Raw genomic sequence first — 22,109 nt, 5'->3', positions numbered from 1 at the left:
CGGCCGGGCGGGTACGCCGGCCGAGCGGGGTCTCCACTGCGGGCTCGGCCTTGACGCCGAACACCGCCGGAGAACCAAAGGAGTGGGACGAGGAGTGGGAGGAGGAACGGGATGAGGACGACGAGCTGGAGACGAACCTCCTTGGCATCCATTGCCCGGCACCGCGGCGGGGCACCGGAGCGCCGGCCGGCCCTCGAGGGTATGTGAGCGGCGGGTTGTTGCGCCCTCGAGGTGCGCAAGAACCTCATGGAGTGTCCGGCCGGGGACGGACCATCACAGCCGTCGCCCCTCGCTGTTCCACCGGCCGCCCGCCATCATCGGTGCTCCGTTGGTGGAGGTGAGGCGTTGCTCCTGACGGCGCTGGAAGTACACCGCCCACGCCTCGTGGTTGTCGGCGGCGTACTGCGGGGAGGCGCGCTGCTCCTCAGTCAGCGACGACCGAACACGGTCGACCTCGCCGGCGAAGTGATCGGGGCGAGCGACGACGTCCGACAAGGGGGGATGGGGACGCCTCCGGCGCCGAGCCTTCATCCTGTCGGCCCAGCGCGCATGTCTAGAGGCGCCGGAATGTTCGCCTCGAACAGCAGGTACGCCTCCCACGTCTGCAGCGAGCGGCGGCCGAAGCCGTTGGCCGCCGCTCCGTCGCCGAGGAACCGCTCGCGCATTGTCGTGGATGGGCTGGGAGAGAGGAGAGGTTCGTCGGCGGTGGAGAGAGAGACAGAGAGGTTCGGCGGCGCTAGAGAGAGACAGGGAGCACGCCGTCTGTGGCCAACGGCGGGGGTGGGACGACGCTTTTTATAGCCGCCGGAGAGGCGTGTGTACGCGGGACGGGGAGTGAGGCGGCGCCGCCCGTGAAGAGCCGCCCCGTAAGGAATCAATGGAAGCTGACCGGCGGCAGCCTTGGCATTAATTCCCCGCGGGAAACCAAGGCGTTCGCGGGACGACGAGACGAGTGTCGCTAACTCGGCGGGCCCGTGGCTTTTTCGCGCCAAAACCATTTCGTCCGGCGCCTCCGAGAGTCCCCAGCGCGCCGGGTTCGCCCTGAATCCGCCGGCGCCAATTTCGGTCCGAACCGGTGAAAATTGAGCTTCTAGGGATGTGATTGGGCCAATTTTTATGCATCGGCGTGCAAAATTCATCTGAGAAGAACGTTTTGGGGGCTCGGCTAGAGATGCTCTTACCATGCTAGGGTGTTGCGTCGTGCCGGCGTGAGGAATTTGCTGAAGCACAGTCGACCTCTGGATTTTCCTTAGAATTTAGCTTCCCCGATTACAAATTATGAAAGCTTCATTCTTGTCCTTGTAGTACATCCGTACTAAAGTCTTACTGCAGGTAAAGGGTTCACGGAAATATGGAATTGGGGAATATATAGGAGCCCTACCATCGTTATTACTTCGGTCTTTTTTATATTTGGATTGGATGTACTAAAAAGGAAAGGTCCTTTTTTTCTTTAATTGTCATGGTGACACATGCGCGTGCATCATTCTCACACAAACAAAAATCAGTTTGTCTAATTCATATCTAGATATTTTTTAAGGATGTCACATTAAGCTCTCATAAATATATAATGCAGCTCTCATAAATATATAAATGCCTTCTTAGCAAGTGGCTGTGGAAGCTTTCGTCGGAGAATGATGCTATGTGGGCACAGATCCTTCGCGGCAAGTACCTCCAGTCAAAAACTTTGGCACAGGTCTCTGTAAGGCCGACCGACTCGCCCTTCTGGAAGGGTCTCATGAAGGTCAAGCAGGCATTGTTTAATAGGACAAAGTTTGTTGTTGGAAACGGCACAAGTACACGTTTCTGGGAAGATACTTGGCTTGGTGACACACCCTTGGCCATCCAATATCCCTCTTTGTACCGCATTGTTCAACGACGTGAGGTGTTCGTTGCTTCGGTCTTTCAATCTACCCCCCTTAATATTCAGTTCAGACGAGTGCTAGCGGGCAATCGTTGGGAAGAATGGCTCCGTCTAGTTAGGAGACTGATGGACGTCCAGCTTTCTCAACAACCCGATGAATTACGCTGGAAGTTGACTAAGTCTGGAGCATTCACGGTTAAATCAATGTATATTGATGTTATTAATTCGAACTTCATTCCTACGTCCAAACATGTTTGGGATGTCAAAGTTCCTTTGAAAATAAAAGTGTTTATGTGGTTTGTCCATAAACAAGTAATTTTAACTAAGGATAACTTGATGAAGCGTAATTGGACAGGACCTACTAGGTGTAGTTTCTGCGATCGGGATGAGACTATTAAACACCTCTTTTTTGATTGCCCGCTGGCCAAGGTACTTTGGCAGACGGTCCACATTGCTTTCAATATCAAACCCCCGATTTCTGTTAATGCGTTATTTGGGACATGGCTTAATGGGATTGAGCCTAACCTAGCGAGACATATTCGGGTTGGGGTTTGTGCTTTGATGTGGACTATCTGGAATTGCAGAAACGATTTGGTCTTTAACAGAATATCATGTATACATTTTTTGCAGGTTTTATTCCGGACTACGGCACTGATCCGTTCGTGGTCGCTACTCACCCAGACGGAGGCCAGGGAGCATTTGGTTACTGGGTCTGTCCGCTGGGAGATGGTAGTTCAGGATATCTTCAACCGGTTTGGATGGCGGTCATGTAATATGATAGGCATCTAGTATTCCTATCTAGTTTACCCAGCCGGTTGTGGCATCTTGATTTGGCTAGTTGATGTTTTTAGCCTCTTTTGGCTCTGTGTGAGCTTTTTCTGCTTTTTTATGGCTTATGAAGACCTTTGGAACCATGTTGGCACTACTTTATTTTGATAATAAGAGGGCCGTAGGCATCGTACTGATGCAGAGGCCGGGGTTTTCCCCCCTTTTCAAAAAAAAGCAACAGCCAACAAGAAACAAAAAAAATTAGGACAAAAAAAATAGACCACAAACAAAGTGAAAATCAGTTTAGATATGATATAATTATGTCACATCTAGATGTGTTTTAGACCGATCCAACAAAAATATGCCTCTAATGCTAACTCCAAGGCGGACCCATAAACCTCCCTTAACCGTTCGGATTGTGTTGTCCAGACCGCGGAAGCGATCCAATGCCAACATGTATCGGTCCGCGGGGCGGTACGTGATTTCTTCCGAAAATTGGAGACAAAAGTGTGGGAGGTTTGCGGGAGTCCGGACACCCGAAACGTAGGACCCCGACACCCCCGGCCCACCCAATCCCTCTTCCCGGTCCCATTTCCTTCCACTCCGCCCCTTCTCCCCTTACTTTGCATCTGCACCCTCCATCTTTGTCGCCGTTGTTGTTCGTCTGTGGCCGCCACAGAGGCATTGCCGGACGTCCGCAACCAGCACGGACGCGTCCGCTCGCCGTTCTGACGGAGCTTTCAGCCTTGGAGCCGTTTGTATCCAGGTCACACCGCCCCCCGTCATTGAGCTTATTTTCAAATGTTATGTCTTTTTTAGAGTACGAAGGGTGATGAGCTACTCAACCATGAAGGATGAGTTGTTGTGCGATGCGTGGCTGGCCGTATCCGCGGAATTCGTAGGCAGCACCAGAGGGCCACCCTTCTGGGAGAAAGTGCATGAAAAATTTCACCCAGAAAAGCACATTGCGCCCTACGACGTGTACATCATGCGACCATGCAACATGAGGTCGTTGTCGTATCACTTGCACGCTATCCAGGTCAACGTCATCTAGTACTGCAACTTGATCAGTCAGCTCGAGGTAAGGTGGCCATGGTACACAGGCATGGAGGAGATGGTAAGTTTTACTTCCTTTTGCTAAACTTGTTGATTGATTCATTCACTCAATGTTGGTCTACACATTATATGCAGCCCGCACGCACCGCCATGATGTACCACATGTCAACGGGACGGCCATTTACGTGCACACACTGATGGATGAAGCTGAAGGAAAAATATGTGTGGTAGGACATGATCCGTTCCTGAAAAACTTGTTGGACATCCGGGATCTAGCCGAATTTGAGACCTTGTTGTACTAGAGTTAATTTACATGCTATGTGGATGATTTGTGCTATTTTCTATTCAAACCTTGATGAATATCGGCCGGTTTGAATGAATTTTATCCAGTTGGTTAAAATGTGGTTTAAAACATATGCGACTAGTGTTGAATGATTGCCTCCCGCATCCATGTCCATAGACTAGCCCCCTGTCTGCGGACGAGTGCGAAAGATCTTTTGCAGGTTACTGTTGGAGATGCCCTAACACATACTAACAAACTTAAGCATTAAAAAACTTATATATTTATAAAATGTCAGGACTTTAATTTAAACTTTGTCAAGGCATCACCTCATCTATCTTCCAAGCAAAGCATAAAGTGGAGGAGGACCAGCTTTATGCTATGGGAATTGCAAGGGCTACAAGCATAGATGATTTATACTTTGTCAGAGCATATATAGCCGGGCGTCTTAAATCCGTCTTATATGTTCGGGCAGGCCCGGTCGCAAAATTTTGATTCAGACGGACGCCTCAAACGACCCTCAAACGCCCGGGCTGACCGGCACCCTCATATTCAGCCCAAATATAGGGTGAATATGGGGGCGCCCAGGCATGCCCGCTACGTCAGACCCGGCCCATGTTGGCTCACCAGACCCTACATATATTCCTCCCCATCCGCTCGCTGGAACAAACCCTAACCACTTCACTCCAGTTCCCTCTGCTACCCAAGCTCGTCTCCGGCGCCGTCGGTCGTCTCCGACATGGCGGGCAACGGATCCGAGTCCTTCACCTCCAGATTTGTCGACCCCGAGCTCATCCCTCGCGGCCCCGAGGAGGAGATGGTCGTCCAGCTTGCGCTCCGTCGCACCTGGAAGGAGGCGCTCGAACTCCTTCCGTCGGGAATCCATTGCCTCCGCCCAAATGGCATGGATCCAGTGCTAGGCCAACCGTGGTGGCCTCGCCGGAGGCGGTGCGGTCCGTCCGGCGTCTGAACACGGTGGCGAACGCGCACCCCCTCCGTTGGCGCGCCGAGCATCAGGACGCACCATGTGCCTGGCCCGACGAGAACATGTCACGGCGTGCCCGCCGTGCCAGGCACCGGGAGCGGGAGGCGGCAACAACCCTCGCAACAGTGGACGTCGGCGGGGCGGAGTTGCATTCTCCGGCGCCCCGTATGGCGCATCAGTCCGGGCACCGCTACCGCATCGTGGTGGACGTCGGCGGCTCGTCTCAGGATGGATCCATCGATCTGACGTCCACCGACACCGTTCAGGTTCCGGGTTCCGACGAGAAAGAGTAGGGTATGGGAGACGGCGACACCTGAGTCCCGTGAGCCGGCTGTGTTCCATGCCCTACTTTACCTTGCCAACGACCAAACCAACATTCTGAGGGACGCAGCCGGCCGCTGGACATGGCCACGGCAGAGCCGGGCGAGCGGGGAGCGGAACCGAACGAAGCTCCGCTCAAAGTTCGCTGCGTTGTATGTAATAATATGGATTTGAGGTATCCGTATGTAGAATGCATTTTTTGAAGCGTGACCGATCACTGTCCGCGTCTGCGGGCACGTCTTTGGGCATTTTAGGAAGTCCGATGTAGATGCTCTCAAGGCATCACGTCACCTATCTTCCAAGCAAAGCATAAAGTTGAGGAGGACCAGCGTCCGGGGAGTTGCAAGGACTGCAAGCATAAATGTAAGAGGAGCGCATGTTTTGCCCATACGCGTGTGCCTACTCCATCTCGCTCCGAAGTCCGAAGAACGGAGCCGGCGTCCGTCCGGTGAGCGCCGGCGGCAAGGCTCCCGTTCATGTCGACGTCCGGCGAACGGTGACTTGTGACGGTCGGAGGTGGCGGCACTATCGGCGTAAGATGGGATCAGCTAAATTTTGTAAATATTTTTTGTGATAGCATCTGTAAGAGTTTTGCACTCAACCAGCCAATATTACGGAGTTGTTATGCCATAGAGGCTTAAGCCAAAGCAGAAGGGACTAAAAGTGACAAGACACAAAAAAGAATGCTAAAACTAAGGGCAACACCTATTCATAAGCATTCACCCATGTCTTCTGAAGATCGCCATGACATTAATCTCCAAGGTGCAGCAAGCTCGTTTCACTCTCTCCCCCAACCTCCTCCGATCCTTTTCTAGCAGAGCCCAAAACAACGCCCAGACTTTTGATGATACAATGGTATATGCCAACCTGAATTATTTATACTAACATATCAACCCGCGCTACTACACGGGCTAGTAATTTTAGGAGAAATAAGTATTAGAAGTTGCTGATTAATTTATGCCCATGGCTAATAGTAAAAACTGTTTATTTTGCTTTTTATTGTTTGTTCATATTTTACCAAAATAGTAACACAGATACTTTGCAATCTTTATCTAGTTGTGATAGACTTTAACTACCAAGGCCACTATATGCCTTGTCCACATGGCACCGCAACCAAAGTTTCCCTAGGAAATACAGAACAGCATAGGGCGTGTGTTCCCTAAAAAAAAAAAGCATAGGGCGTGTGTTTCTTTCCCTATGTGTGCCTGAGGTAACCGTAGGGGTATGATCTTTCCCAACATTTGCTAATTCACTTCAAGGAAACATTTAAAGCGTAGGGGAATTGGTGATTTCTAGTAACACCTTCATATGTGTTTGCCTGTGTTAAGTTGAAACAATAGCATAAGTTCTACATCCAAAATGGAAATCGATGTTTAAAGAAAAAGGATATACCCCTCGGCCTCTGCATCTGGACGATGCATGTAAACATTTTATTAGTTATTCACAAAACGGAAATCGATGTGCTCATACCTTCATGTATAAATGTATATGTGGTTTGTACGGTGAACGGTGATACACGTTATGCATTACACCATAGTTTTTTTTTTAATATTAACAACAGCGGAACTGAAATAGATAATATAGGCATACTTTGGGTTATTCTATTAAGAAAAAATGTCAGTAATTTATTTATAGACAAAATTAGGGAATTACTTTTTATTATCTTTTATAATGGAATATGCCGTTTATTAGATGAAGATTTAGAGGTTAATTTAAATTATTATTTTTATAATAGCGTAGCTGAGTAGTTTACATATAAATTTAGGGGGTTGTTTTAGACTCTATTTTATAATGACAATTGTGAGCAGTTTCTTTGAGAAAATAGAATATATCCAATAGCTACCATTGTTGCTGGGGATTAGTAATACTAAGATTAGAAGGAAAATGGCACATGCCACTCTTCTAGTTTATCTCCTGGAAAAAGGTTATTAGTGTGTTTCAGACAAAATGTTTAGTTTCTTAATAGATACTGTAATTGCGAATCTGACAATGAAGTAAAGCTGATAGTTCGCGAACCCATATAGGTTCTCAAGCGTGCGACGGCGTAAGTCGCCATGACAGTCGACAACCATGTCGATGGAGGCCAGATTGCGAAAGAACTGCTCAGGTACGGTAATGGTAGTAAGCTTGCTAATGTATCATCCTTATTAATGGGTCCTTCGGTTGCTTTTTTTCCGGTTGCTTATTTTTCATCCCTAATAATTTCTTTCTCCCGTGCTGAAAAAGGTTCATAGTCCCTCTCCGACATCCTTTCCGGCATTCTCAACTTGTTAAATGGTTCATGGCAGGTCCATACCCCTTCATGTCCTTGTGTTTTGCTAATGTGGCAGTGCCATGATTGATGAATAGATTGGAAATTTCTCTTATAAAAAAAATGAAATTTGGGATCGATAGATGAAGAACGGGAGAGCACTGATTTTTCTTTTATGAAGATATATAGTAGGGTCTAATTACATAATTGTTTGGCCAACAAGCGGTAAAATTCGCGTCTAGACATAGTGGACGCTATGTTGGTACTGCCACGTCAGCGAGAACATGCCCACGAAGGGGTATGGACCTTCCATGAACCACTTAACAAAGTTTAGAGTGTCAGAAATGCATTTTGCAAATTCATGGACTTTACGAAAATTCTACGGGCCTATTACGGGGTCTGTTTGTTAACTTCTCCATCCCAGCTAAGCTTCCCCATAAAAGCCCATTGTCAAAGCTCTGGACTTAGTGGCACCACCATATAAGTCTAGGAGCCGCCTGTATATTTAACTCTGTATAGAAAAATAAACCTAAAGTACACATACATGCAAAAAGCAAGCGATAGAAAGAGAGAGGGAGTGTGTGTGTCCAGTGTTTGCAATTTTTTTTAAAAAGTGAACTCGAGAGAATCTACTATACATTTTCCTTTCATGGTGCATCTACAATACTCCGCGTATAAAATTTGGTCAAAGTCAAACTACAAAAAGTTTGGCCAAATTTATATCAAAGAATATGAACATCTACAATACTACTAAAACTATATAGTATGAAAATACATTTCATGGTGCATCTGATAATATCGATTTCATATTGTGAATGTTGATATTTTTTAATATAAAGTTAATCAAATTTTACAAATCTTTACTTTGACCAAACTTTATACGCAGACTAAAAAAAACAGAGGGAGTACTTTGATTAAAGTCCCCAGGACCCAACCAACAATTTAAGAATATTGTTAGGCCATATAGACATACTGGTAAACATATGTTAAACTCGTAAGCATATGATGATATGAATATGTGCACACCATTATTACCTGCTGAGTATAGACTCATACATACATCCGCACCAATGCACGCACGGTGCTTGTGCATTGATTCCTGTCGCACCAATGTTCGTGCAGCGTGTCCTCCGCACATCAACTTTGGGACAAATGGGAGGTGCAGTGCTTGGTCCTTGCCAGCTTCACCCTGCAGGCCTTCTTCCTGTTCGCCGCAGGCATCCGGCGGCGCAACAAGTCCGCCGTGCTCTGCATCCTGCTCTGGCTGGCGTACCTGTCGGCCGACTACGTGGCGGTCTTCGTCCTCGGGCACCTGACCATGAAGATGGACGACCCGCTGGTGCTGCTGTGCAGTGGCGGAGCTTGGCCCAGAAAACTGGACGGGCCGACAGTAGGAAAGAACTATTGGGATGGTGTTTCATGGCCCAAAAGTAAGTATACACTACAGAAAAATCGAATGGGCTGGGCGGGCCACGGCCCATTCGGCCTTGCTGTAGCTCCGCCACTGCTGCTGTGGGCGCCCGTGCTGCTGCTCCACTTGGGCGGGCAGGAGACCATCACGGCCTTCTCCATGGAGGACAACGAGCTGTGGAAGCGCCACCTCCTGGGCCTCCTCACCCAGGTGGCGATGGCCGTCTACGTGGTGGCCAAGTCCTGGCGCAGCAGCAACGGCGGGCTCCTTGTCGCCCCCGTCGCGCTCATGTTCGTCTCCGGCACCGTCAAGTACGCCGAGCGGACATGGGCGCTCAAGACGGCCACCTCCGACACCATCAAAGACAGCCGCATGAGCGACCTGTACGAAACCATGAAGACGAGACAGGGCGAGCCTTCTGCTGCCGCCAGTTCGGCGGTCCGGATCCTGAGGTACAACCAAGACATTGTTGGCCGTCAGAAATGGTGGCTCCAGGAGGAGTACGCCGACCTCGTGCAAGCGGCCGGCGACAGCTTCCCCAACTGCATGAACGCGCTGATGGACATCCCTGTCTCGCCATGGGTGCAGCCTCATATATTGGGCATGGCCGAAGAGATCCAGAGCCTCCGTGGGCCGGCAGGTGCAGGCGGCAGCAGGGAGGACACGTTCCCGTCCAGGGCGTACAAGCTGGTCGAGATCCAGCTCTCGCTCATGTACGACCACCTCTACACCAAGGTTGGCCTGCGGTACGCCCAGCGTTGGCCGGTGGTCGGCCTCGGCCTGCCGCTCCTCACGTTCGCCACCACCTTGTCGGCTCTCGCGCTGTTCGCTGCGGCGGCGAGGAAGAAGGGCAGCGGCGCCGTCGACGTCGCCGTCTCCTACGTCCTGCTGGCCGGCGCCGTGGCGCTGGAGGTGCTTTCGATCCTGACCGTCACGCTGTCCTTCCGCTCCTACTGCTTCCTGCGGGACAAGCTTGGCGCCGGCGGCAGGCTCACGCCGGCGGTCTTCTGGCTGGTCAGGTGCCTGAGACCCTACGACAAGCCGCTGTGGTCCAACAAGTGGGCGCAATACAATCTGCTCGCCGGATGCATCAAGGAGAAGCAAGCCGGCGTGTTCACGAGGGCGATGCGTCGCGTCGGCCTGGCCGGGGACACCGAGCTCCGCCGCATCTCTGACGAGACCAAGGCGCTCATCTGCAACGAGCTGGACGACGAGCGGAGGCTGCACGTGTTCAGCCACGCCCGGGGCACGGCGATCCTGTCGCTGAGTGGGCACGGGGTGGGCTCGCAGCTGCACAAGAGCATCTCCAAGGTGGACTTCTCCACCAGCGTCGTCATGTGGCACCTCGTCACCGACATGTGCTTCTTCCTCGGCGGCGAGCCGGCTAGGGACGGCCGCCGGCACATGGCTCTGGCACGGGAGGTTTCCAGCTATCTCATGGACCTCGTCATGGAGCGGCGCGTGCTAATCAGCAGCGAGGGCCACGTCGCGCACCGCAAGGCCCGCGACGAGGTGAAGCGGATCCTGGAGGGGGCGAGGGTCGACGCGGCTGACGCCGACGCCATGAGGAAGATGCTCGAGGCCGGCGGGGGCGCGGTGCCGGAGGGGGTGGACTCGTACGAGTCCATGCGGCCGGTGCTGCCCAGCGCGTGGAGGCTCGCGCAGCTGCTGCTCCAGCAGGACCGGAACACGGAGACAGGTGGCGGCGGCGGCGCTCCGTGGGAGATGATCGCGTCGGTGTGGATCGAGATGCTCTTCCACCTCGCCACGCGGTGTGAGGCCGGCTTCCACGCCAAGAATCTCAGTACCGGCGGGGAGTTCATCACTCATGTCAGGTTCCTGCTCCACAATCGGGGGATCGGCTGGAACTTCATCATTGGCCGTTTAAATTTACAGTCTCGCTAACTTCCGGTCAGTCCACTGAGACTATATCCACGAGATTTTACATTAAGATCCATTCAAAAAAAAAATCTCAGTTTATCTTTTTCTCTCTAACATGTCACTTGATTGAGACTTGTTTAAGTCTCAGTCGACTGAGACCTAACCACAACCTTAAATTTACTCAAGAATCAATTCATTTCCCGTTAATATAAGGGAGAAAGACTTTAATCAAGTTTTAGTTTTAAATTCAATATAAGAGAAAAGGTACTGTTCTATAAACTCTTCCTATTTCGCACCATTTCCTTTATTTATTTTTGTGTTGTCAATGCATGTGGGAAATGATCTTGCACTCACATGTGAGTCGTCCTTTCGTATTTATTTTCTTTTATTTTTGAAGGAAAAGGAGTGCAACTTACTGAGCGAACCATATGTCCACAGAGATGGCATGATCTAGATTGAATATATATTTCTTGTAGTGAAAACGCATGAGAAACTGGAAAATATTATTGAATTATTGGAACACAATGTTTGGCTTTTATTGTTCTGAAAGATCCTAATGTTTTACTCTTCAAATCAAATTATTCCTTCCATTTTACAATAATTTCCAACTATTACTTTCTTATTTAAAATTCAGTTATTTTATCTTTAAAATACATGTAGCAATGTTAGGTACCATTGATGAAGATTAGCAAATTAGTGTTCCCACGTTTAACAAAACTAGTCATTGTGTACGTGCAATGCACGTTAATTTGAAAGTATATTAAGTGCATGCGGATATTAAGTAGGATATTATTTGCGTGTTATTATGTGATTAGCACTATATTTGGCATGAAATTAACTGCACGCTAAACGCGTTGAGCGCTCGACATTGAAGCAGTCTAAGTCGTTGGATTGACGTGATTTGATAACCAAGATTAATTGGATCTGCCCCTTTGAGTCTTTTTATATTTGTATAGATGTATAGATGTATAGATGTATAGATATTACTGACCTGTTAACCTATAAACACTATCAGGTCCTTGGAGTCTGGAACCAACCTGTGGTTGGATGGTTAGAGGGACTGTGGCCTACGGTGACTTTGTAAATCTCAAGATGATAGAGTCTGCATGAGTGAGTAACGACCACGTACAGATCTAAGCAGTGGCTCTATAGATAACATGCAAAAAGTTGATAAATTTTTTCCGGTTAAAGATCATATCGTTTCTGTTGTTCCATATAGCCTAAAGTAGAGCACATATCCCTATCCGAATATGTGTCGCTATATTTGGTTCCACTTTATTTAGTCATGTCCTAAATAACGTGTTGATGGAAGATGGAGGAGTAACGTTGAAGACTATATGTATGGTGCGCCATAGTAGTTTTGCCAATGGACAATCGAGAAAGAGGTGTTGTATAGTTTTATTTTGATCACAAAAACAACATCTAGAGCTACCTACCCATCTTCGCTTAGCCAAATTATCTTTCGTTAAGATCACTCCCTTGTGGACAAAGCACATGAAAATTTTAATTCTAAACGAGACTTTAATCTTTCGGATATGAAGAAATCTTGGAATTTACCCAGAATCAATTAAATCCAAATACATAGACTTCATTGAGAAACTACCGTTCGTAGCTAGTTTCCAGTGCATCAAGAAGATTATGCAAGGGTGATGCAGAGCGCAGCCTTTTGCACCAGATAGAAGCATACAAACAAAGGCGAGAGACTACCAGTGCAAGAATCTATTGGGTTGGGACAAATCAAAAGTTCAGCTAAGCCGAACGGTACGAAGCACATATGGCTAATTACTAAAGTCTAGACGAACTGCAGTTCCACCGTCAAATTACAAAGTTAAGCTAGACTAACTGTGAACCATCAAAACGCCAACCAAATTATACTGTATCACATAAGCCGTCCAGACTCAAAATTAGAGTCGCACACGTTGCTTATCTTTTTTCTTTTTTCTTTTTGAAGGAAATAGCAGGAGCACTGCTTGTCATTTAAGAAGGAGAAACAAATCAGGGTTACAGATGTTTGATTACATACAAATTAAGATTACACTCAAGATGGAATGAGGCTGAATCTATTAGGGGATTAGATTACATGTGCTCCACACGTTGCTTATCGAACAACAGTCATTTGTCTATCAGCACGGTTCAGTAGCTGGCCTTCCTTTCTGGTCCCCGTTACCTTGGCGTGGGTAATCAGAGGACGTCACTTGACCTCAGCACCACTAGCAACTGTTGTAGCTGGCCTAATATTCTTTTGCATCCATCTATGTGTATGTAATAATATATTTTTAGGGAAAAACATCTTTTGTATCTTTTTTAAGGAGAACATGCAGTAAATCTGCCATTTAACGTATTGATAGAGGAGGAGAGCAAAGTTAGGGAGTAACAAAAATCAGTGGTTAGGTTCCACCTCATTAGATCCAGAGTCTTATGCAGAAGGTGTATTTCATGGAGTTATTCCTGTAGATTGATGAACTATACAAAGTGCTGCAGTTTTTCTTTTCTTTTTTTTGGTGAAACTACAAAGTGCTGCAGATTGACTAGTCTTGAAACATTGACTAGAAGGAAACGCGAGCGTTGCTGCTCCGTTTTTCATCCATCAAGAACAAAATATATAGAAGTACTCCAGTCAATTTAGCAGAAAACCAACAGTTTCAATGACACCACAAACTAAGAGGAAATTTCATTGAATTCCCTAGTCCATCATCACATTCTCACTTGCCTCCCCCAACTACTATTCCTACATTTGGGCCTCCTAAGTCATGTCTTACTTTCACAAAAGATGACACTTCCAAATAAGGCATTAATCAAAAGTTATTTTACCCAGAGAAAAGCATATCAAATATCTGGAGTCAAGTTGGATGTGAGTTGATAATAATAAGAAGACCTGAAAGATGAAGATACCTCTTAAGAATAAAATCTTTGTGTGGTATCTTCGTCGTGGAGTCATTCTAACTAAAGATAATCTTATTAAGAGATATTGGCATGGAAGTTCGCAATGTGTCTTTTGTCACCATGATGAGACAATAAAGCATTTTTTTCTTTCAATGCAAATTGGCTCGTTCTATATAGTCAATCATCCAGATAGCTTCTGGCTTGTATCCTCCTTGTATTGTTGCTAATGTATTTGGCAACTGGCTACATGGGATTGATCACAGGTTTAGAACTCTTCTTAGGGTTGGAGTGCTTGTCGTTATCTGGTCGCTTTGGCTATGTAGAAATGATAAGGTTTTAATGATAAAAGTACTTCTTTGATGCAGGTTATCTACAGATGTACCGGGACTCTTCGTTTATGGTCCTCTCTGTAACACCTGGAGAATCAAGACCTGTTTACGGAGGTGTGTACACGATTGGAGGATACGGCGAGGGATACTTTTACCCAACATGGGTGGCAACATGATCTTAGGATTGTCCCACCTCAACTTTAGGCGTTATACGGACTCTACATGTTTCTTTGTATTTTGCCTTTTTTATATTTTGTTCGTGCGAGAGGATTTTGTTTGGCTGTGTGCATCTTAGTTATGCAGAGGCCGGGTGTAATGCTTAAACCTTTTAAGTAATAAAGCGCCCCTTTTCAAAAATGTATGCCTCCATTAGCAAAAGTAACAAAGTAGCACCAAGGGCCATGCCTACACAACTCCCTTGGAACAAAGAGAAACCTGAAAGAGTGATACGCTGAACCTGAAGGAAATATGCCCTAGAGGCAATAATAAAGTTGTTATTTATATTTCCTTATATCATGATAAATATTTATTATTCATGCTAGAATTGTATTAACTGAAAACTTCATACGTGTGTGGATACATAGACAAAACACAGTGTCCCTAGTAAGCCTCTACTAGACTAGCTCGTTAATCAAAGATGGTTAAGTTTCCTAACCATAGACATGTGTTGTTATTTGATGAACGAGGTCACATAATTAGGAGAATGATGTGATGGAAAAGACCCATCCATTAGCTTAGCATATTGATCGTTCAGTTTTATTGTTATAGCTTTCTTCATGTCATATACATATTCCTTTGATTATGAGATTATGCAACTCCCGGATACCGGAGGAATACCTTGTGTGGTATCAAACGTCACAACGTAACTGGATGATTATAAAGATGCTGTACAGGTATCTCCAAAGGTGTTTGTTGGGTTGCCATAGATCGAGATTAGGATTTTTCACTCAGAGTATCGAAGAGGTATCTCTGGGCCCTCTTGGTAATGCACATCATAATAAGCCTTGCAAGCAATATGACTAATGAGTTAGTTGCGGGATGAAGTATTACGGAACGAGTAAAGAGACTTGCCGGTAATGAGATTGAACTAGGTGTATGTAGATACCGACGATCGAATCTCGGGCAAGTAACATACCGATGACAAAGGGAATAAAGTATGTTGTCATTACGGTACGATCGATAAAGATGTTCGTAGAATATGTGGGAACCAATATGAGCATCCAAGTTCCGCTGTTGGTTATTGACCAGAGAGGTGTCTCGGTCATGTCTACATAGTTCTCGAACCCGTAGGGTCCGCACGCTTAACGTTCGATGACGATTTTGTATTATATGAGTTATGTGATTTGGTGACCGAATGTTGTTCGGAGTCCACGATGAGATCACGGACATGACGAGGAGTCTCGAAATGGTCGAGAGGTAAAGATTGATATATAGGACGATGGTATTCGGACACCGGAAGTGTTCCGGAGGTATCGGGTACATATCGGGTCACCAAAAGGGGTTCCGGGCACACCCTCGGCAACTACATGGGCCTAATGGGCCAAGAGGGGGACAGACCAGCCCCTAAGGGGCTCATACGCCCCCATGTAGGCCAAAATAGGAGGAGAGGGAAAGATGGGAGGGGAGAAGGAAAGGGGAGGATTCAAGCCCCCTTCCTTTGAAGGAAATATGCCCTAGAGGCAATAATAAAGTTATTGTTTATTTCCTTATATCATGATAAATTTTTATTATTCATGCTAGAATTGTATTAACCAGAAACATAATACATGTGTGAATACATAAACAAACAGAGTGTCACTAGTATTCCTCTACTTGGCTAGCTCGTTGATCAAAGATGGTTATGTTTCCTAGCCATAGACATGAGTTGTCATTTGATTAACGGGATCACATCATTAGGAGAATGATGTGATTGACTTGACCCATTCCGTTAGCTTAGCACTTGATCGTTTAGTTTGTTGCTATTGCTTTCTTCATGACTTATACATGTTCCTATGACTATGAGATTATGCAACTCCCGTTTACCGGAGGAACACTTTGTGTGCTACCAAACGTCACAACGTAACTAGGTGATTATAAAGGTGCTCTACAGGTGTCTCCGAAGGTACTTTTTGGGTTGGCGTATTTCGAGATTAGGATTTGTCACTCCGATTGTCGGAGAGGTATCTCTGGGCCCACTCGGTAATGCACATCACTTAAGCCTTGCAAGCATTGCAACTAATGAGTTAGTTACGGGATGATGTATTGCGGAACGAGTAAAGAGACTTGCCGGTAACGAGATTGAACTAGGTATTAAGATACCGACGATCGAATCTCGGGCAAGTAACTTACCGATGATAAAGGGAACAACGTATGTTGTTATGCGGTCTGACCGATAAAGATCTCCGTAGAATATGTGGGAGCCAATATGAGCATCCAGGTTCCACTATTGGTTATTGACCGGAGACGTGTCTTGGTCATGTCTACATAGTTCTCGAACCCCTAGGGTCCGCACGCTTAAAGTTTCGATGACGGTTATATTATGACTTTATGAGTTTTGATGTATCGAAGGTTGTTCGGAGTCCCTGATGTGATCACGGACATGACGAGGAGTCTCAAAATGGTCGAGACATGAAGATTTATATTGGAAGCCTATATTTGGATATCGGAAGTGTTCCAGGTGAAATCGGGATTTTTCCGGAGTACTAAGGGGTTATCGAAACCCCCCGGGGGATTAATGGGCCATAGTGGGCCTTAGTGGAGAAGAGGAGAGGCGGCCAGGGCAGGGCCGCGCGCCCCTCCCCCCTAGTCCGAATAGGACAAGGAGAGGGGGCGGCGCCCCCCTTTCCTTCCTCTCTCCCTCCTCTCTCCCCCTTTTCCTAAGCCAACAAGGAAGGGAGGGAGTCCTACTCCCGGTAGGAGTAGGACTCCTCCTGGCGCGCCTCCTCCTAGCCGGCCACACCCCCCTTGCTCCTTTATATACGGGGGCAGGGGGCACCCTAGAGACACAACAATTGATTTGATCTTTTAGCCATGTGCGGTGCCCCCCCTCCACCATAGTCCATCTTGATAATACTGTAGCGGTGCTTAGGCGAAGCCCTGCGTCGGTAGAACATCATCATCGTCACCACGCCGTCGTGCTGACGAAACTCTCCCTCAACACTCGGCTGGATCGGAGTACGAGGGACGTCATCAGGCTGAACGTGTGCTGAACTCGGAGGTGCCATGCGTTCGGTACTTGATCGGTCGGATCGTGAAGACGTACGACTACATCAACTGCGTTGTGCTAACGCTTCTGCTTTCGGTCCACGAGGGTACATATATAATACTCTCCCCTCTCGTTGCTATGAATCACCATGATCTTGCTGTTGGGTTTCGTAGTAATTTCAAAAAATTTCCTACGCACACTCAAGATCATGGTGATGCATAGCAACGAGAGGGGAGAGTGTTGTCTACGTACCCACGCAGACCGACTGCGGAAGCGTTGACGCAACATAGAGGAAGTAGTCGTACGTCTTCCCGATCCGACCGATCCAAGCACCGTTACTCCGGCACCTCCGAGTTCTTAGCACACGTACAGCTCGATGACGATTCCCGGGCTCCGATCCAGCAAAGCTTCGGGGAGGAGTTCCGTCAGCACGACGGTGTAGTGACGATCTTGATGTTCTACCGATGCAGGGCTTCGCCTAAACACTACAACGATATGACCGAGCTGGAATATGGTGGAGGGGGGCACCGCACACGGCTAAGGAACGATCACGAGGATCAACTTCTGTGTCTATGGGGTGCCCCTGCCCCCATATATAAAGGAGTGGAAGAGGGGAGAGCCGGCCCTCTCTATGGCGCGCCCTAGGGGAGTCCTACTCCCACCGGGAGTAGGATTCCCCCTTTCCTAGTCCAACTAGGAGTCCATCCATGTATTAGGAGTAGGAGTCAAGGCAAGGGAAAAGAGGAGAGAAGGAAGGAGGGGGCGCAGCCCTTCCCCCTAGTCCAATTCGGACTAGGCCTTGGTGGGGCGCCCAACCTCCCCTATCTCTTTCCCCTAAAGCCCAATAAGGCCCATATACTCCCGGCGAATTCCCGTAACTCTCCGGTACTCCGAAAAATACTCGGATCACTCGGAACCTTTCCGATGTCCGAATATAGTCGTCCAATATATCGATTTTTACGTCTCGACCATTTCGAGACTCCTCGTCATGTCCCCGATCCCATCCGGGACTCCGAACTCCTTTGGTACATCAAAACTCTTAAACTCATAATATAACTGTCATCGAAATCTTAAGCGTGCGGACCCTACGGTTCGAGAACAATGTAGACATGACCGAGACACGTCTCCGGTCAATAACCAATAGTGGGACCTGGATGCCCATATTGGCTCCTACATATTCTACGAAGATCTTTATCGGTCAGACCGCATAACAACATACGTTGTTCCCTTTGTCATCGGTATGTTACTTGCCCGAGATTCGATCGTCGGTATCCAATACCTAGTTCAATCTCGTTACCGGCAAGTCTCTTTACTCGTTCTGTAATACATCATCTCGCAACTAACTCATTAGTTGCAATGCTTGCAAGGCTTATGTGATGTGCATTACCGAGAGGGCCCAGAGATACCTCTCCGACAATCGGAGTGACAAATCCTAATCTCGAAATACGCCAACCCAACATCTACCTTTGGAGACACCTGTAGAGCACCTTTATAATCACCCATTTATGTTGTGACGTTTGGTAGCACACAAAGTGTTCCTCCGGCAAACGGGAGTTGCATAATCTCATAGTCATAGGAACATGTATAAGTCATGAAGAAAGCAATAGCAACATACTAAACGATCGGGTGCTAAGCTAATGGAATGGGTCATGTCAATCAGATCATTCATCTAATGATGTGATCCCGTTAATCAAATAACAACTCTTTGTCCATGGTTAGGAAACATAACCATCTTTGATTAACGAGCTAGTCAAGTAGAGGCATACTAGTGACACTCTGTTTGTCTATGTATTCACACATGTATCATGTTTCCGGTTAATACAATTCTAGCATGAATAATAAACATTTATCATGAAATAAGGAAATAAATAATAACTTTATTATTGCCTCTAGGGCATATTTCCTTTAGTCTCCCACTTGCACTAGAGTCAATAATCTAGTTCACATTGTCATGTGATTTAACAGCAATGGTTCACATCACCATGTGATTAACACCCATAGTTCACATCGATATGTGATCAACACCCAAAGGGTTTACTAGAGTCAGTAATCTAGTTCACATTATTATGTGATTAACACCCAAAGAGTACTAAGGTATGATCATGTTTTGCTTGTGAGATAATTTTAGTCAACGGGTCTGTCATATTCAGATCCGTAAGTATTTTGCAAATTTCTATGTCAACAATGCTCTACACAGAGCTACTCTAGCTAATTGCTCCCACTTTCAATATGTATCTAGATCGAGATTTAGAGTCATCCAGATCAGTGTCAAAAACTTGCATCGACGTAACCCTTTACGACGAACCTTTTTGTCACGTCCATAATCGAGAAACATATCCTTATTTCACTAAGGATAATTATGACCGCTGTCCAGTGAGCTACTCCTAGATCACTATTGTACTCCCTTGCCAAATCAGTGCAGGGTATACTATAGATCTGGTACACAGCATGACATACTTTATAGAACCTATGGCTAAGGCATAGGGAATGACTTTCATTCTCTTTCTATCTTCTGCCGTGGTCGGGCTCTGAGTCTTACTCAACTTCACACCTTGTAACACAGGCAAGAAACTTTTTCTTTGACTGTTCCATTTTGAACTACTTCAAAATCTTGTCAAGGTATGTATTCATTGAAAAAACTTATCAAGCGTCTTGATCTATCTCTATAGATCTTGATACTCAATATGTAAGCAGCTTCACCGAGGTCTTTCTTTGAAAAACTCCTTTCAAACACTCCTTTATGCTTTACAGAATAATTTTACATTATTTCCGATCAATAATATGTCATTCACATATACTTATCAGAAATGATGTAGTGCTCCCACTCACTTTCTTGTAAATACAGGCTTCACCGCAAGTCTGTATAAAACTATATGCTTTGATCAACTCATCAAAGCGTATATTCCAACTCCGAGATGCTTGCACCAGTCCACAGATGGATCGCTGGAGCTTGCACATTTTGTTAGCACCTTTTGGATTGACAAAACCTTCTGGTTGCATCATATACAACTCTTCTTTAATAAATCCATTAAGGAATGCAGTTTTGTTTATCCATTTGCCAGATTTCATAAAATGCGACAATTACTAACATGATTCGGACAGACTCTAGCATAGATACGAGTGAGAAACTCTCATCGTAGTCAACACCTTGAACTTGTCGAAAATCTTTTGCGACAATTCTAGCTTTGTAGATAGTAACACTACTATCAGCGTCCGTCTTCCTCTTGAAGATCCATTTATTCTCAATTGCTTGCTGATCATCGGGCAAGTCAACCAAAGTCCAAACTTTGTTCTCATACATGGATCATATCTCAGATTCCATGGCCTCAAACCATTTCGCGGAATCTGGGCTCATCATCGCTTCCTGATAGTTCGCAGGTTCATCATGGTCTAGTAACATGACTTCCAGAGCAGGATTACCGTACCACTCTGGTGCGGATCTCACTCTGGTTTACCTACGAGATTCGGTAGTAACTTGATCTGAAGTTACATGATCATCATCATTAGCTTCCTCACTAATTGGTGTAGTAGTCACAAGAACAAATTTTTGTGATGAACTACTTTCCAATAAGGGAGAAGGTACAATTTCCTTATCAAGTTTTCTACTTTCCTCCCACTCACTTCTTTCAAGAGAAACTCCTTCTCTGGAAAGGATCCATTCTTAGCAACGAATGTCTTGCCTTCGGATCTTGTGATAGAAGGTGTACCCAACAGTTTCCTTTGGGTATCCTATGAAGACGCACTTCTCCGATTTGGGTTTGAGCTTATCAGGTTGAAACTTTTTCACGTAAGCATTGCAACCTCAAACTTTTAAGAAATGACAGCTTAGGTTTCTTGCCAAACCATAGTTCATACGGTGTCGTCTCAACGGATTTAGATGGTGCCCTACTTAACGTGAATGCAGCTGTCTCTAATGCATAACCCCAAAACGATAGTGGTAGATCGGTAAGAGACATCATAGATTGCACTATATCTAATAAAGTACGGTTATGACGTTCGGACACACCATTACACTATGGTGTTCCAGGTGGCGTGAGTAGTGAAACTATTTCACATTGTTTTAATTGAAGGCCAAACTCGTAACTCAAATATTTTACCTCTGCGATCATATCGTAGAAACTTTTATTTTCTTGTCACGATGATTTTCCACTTCACTCTGAAATTCTTTGAACTGTTTAAATGTTTTAGACTTATGTTTCATCAAGTAGATATCCCCATATCTGCTCAAATCATCTGTGAAGGTCAGAAAATAATGATACCTGTCGCGAGCCTCAATATTCATCGGACCACATACATCAGTATGTATGATTTCCAACAAATCTGTTGCTTGCTCCATTGTTTCGAAGAACAGAGTCTTAGTCATCTTGCCCATGAGGCATGGTTCGCAAGCATCAACTGATTCATAATCAAGTGATTCCAAAAGCCCATCAGCATGGAGTTTCTTCACGCGCTTTACATCAATATGACCTAAACGGCAGTGCTACAAATAAGTTGCACTATCATTATTAACTTTGCATCTTTTGGTTTCAATATTATGATTATGTGTATCACTACGATCGAGATCCAACGAACTATTTTCATTGGGTGTGTAACCATATAAGGTTTTATTCATGTAAACAGAACAACAATTTATTCTCTTACTTAAATGAATAACTGTATTACAATAAACATGATCAAATCATATTCATGCTCAACGCAAACACCAAATAACACTTATTTAGGTTCAACACTAATCCTGAAATTATAGGGAGTGTGCGATGATAATCATATCAATCTTGGAACCACTTCCAACACACATCGTCACTTCACCCTTAACTAGTCTCTGTTTATTCTGCAACTCCCGTTTCGAGTTACTAATCTTAGCAACTGAACTAGTATCAAATACTGAGGGTTTGCTAT

This window comes from Triticum dicoccoides, chromosome 4A, assembly GCF_002162155.2.
Source record: "Triticum dicoccoides isolate Atlit2015 ecotype Zavitan chromosome 4A, WEW_v2.0, whole genome shotgun sequence".
Classification (NCBI taxonomy): Eukaryota; Viridiplantae; Streptophyta; class Magnoliopsida; order Poales; family Poaceae; genus Triticum; species Triticum dicoccoides.
The sequence above is the reverse complement of the archived record's forward strand: the minus strand, read 5'-3'. Positions refer to the sequence as shown.